At 43.2% G+C, this 1,250-nt stretch overlaps 1 long non-coding RNA gene across 1 annotated transcript; it reads left to right on the forward strand.

Annotated features, from left to right (window-relative positions):
* The first annotated feature begins 113 nt into the window (after positions 1 to 113).
* LOC109508111 (uncharacterized) lies at positions 114 to 903 on the forward strand. Its single transcript, XR_002166596.1, has 2 exons — positions 114 to 289; positions 771 to 903. It is a non-coding gene; the product is annotated as an uncharacterized LOC109508111 (long non-coding RNA).
* Positions 904 to 1,250: the final 347 nt, after the last annotated feature.

Genomic DNA, 1,250 nt, shown 5'->3' on the forward strand with positions numbered 1-1,250 from the left:
GGTATTTGTGATTTCAACCACCACTGTGTTAGTTCATGCACGTTGTCCTGTTTTTTTTTGTTTTTGTTTTTTTTTTGCTGTTGTTCTTTGTAACTCGTGAGGTTGTAAAAGGTTTTCCCGAAAAGGTCATCTCAAAGCCTTTACCATTTTCAGGTTTGTGATTGGTCGGGAGAAGCCCGGGGAGCAGAGTGAAGTTGCTCAGCTGATCCAACAAACTCTGGAACAGGAAAGATGGCAGCGAGAGATGATGGAGCAGCGATACAAGCAGTACATGGACGATGAGGAGGAGGTGAGACTAAATCGTAACACACACAACAAATAATGTGACACCTAATCATACGAGACACTGGAAATGGAAGAAACTGCAAAATGTTAGCATCTGTCAAATCTTCCAGTCTTCCGCAGATACATTCAAGATGTTATTGCGTTTGTGGGAGTTTTTTTAAAATTATTCATCCAGAAGGAAATTTGTGACGTTAAAAGTTACTCATGGCAGAATTGGGGCTATGTGGATTCAGTATTCTTGCACGTAGTCCATCATCCCCACCTGGTGGTCACTTAAGGTACACAAAATGTTTTGAAGAAAATAGCGGAGCCTTTTCCGTCGCCTGTTCCTCTTTGGAATGACCGACCTCCCGCTGCGTTTTTGGCAACCACGTTGGTGACCCTTCATGTACCCCAGTGCCATATGTACAATATGAGATGATGCAACAGGCCCGACAGCACTTACTATATTGTAACCTTGCTCCTTGCGGACGGATGTCTCCTAGACGGGTGAATATGCGACGGATGAGGATGAGGAGATGAGTCCCATGTTTCCAAATTCCATCGAGGTTTTCGATCTGGCGGAGCACCAAGACTCGCTGTCTCCTGTAGAGCTGGACCCTGAGAAGTTGACCCACAAATTCAAGGAGGTACAATCAACCACTTTGTCTTTGAATTCTTGGCGACATTTGTCACCAAATTGTCTTACGGCGAAAACTTGTTTATAAGTGGGGGGAAATCTGATATTTCGAGCCCATATAAACCTCTTTTTTTGGGGGGGTTGTTTTACACCTTCTTGCTCGGTTCAAGCTCTTGATTTGTCACTCCCCGTTGAAGTTGACCAAGAGTGGCACATGAAACAGAACAGAAGAAAGCATTGTATATTTAAACATCCAAAATACATCTTTTGGTTTTATGAAGGCGATAGATGATGCAAAATGACTCCCAATCGTAGAATCTGTCTGCTCTTTAGGAAGAAGAATGAA

Source organism: Hippocampus comes, unplaced genomic scaffold (genome assembly GCF_001891065.2).
Source record: "Hippocampus comes isolate QL1 unplaced genomic scaffold, H_comes_QL1_v1.1 scaffold1204, whole genome shotgun sequence".
Classification (NCBI taxonomy): Eukaryota; Metazoa; Chordata; class Actinopteri; order Syngnathiformes; family Syngnathidae; genus Hippocampus; species Hippocampus comes.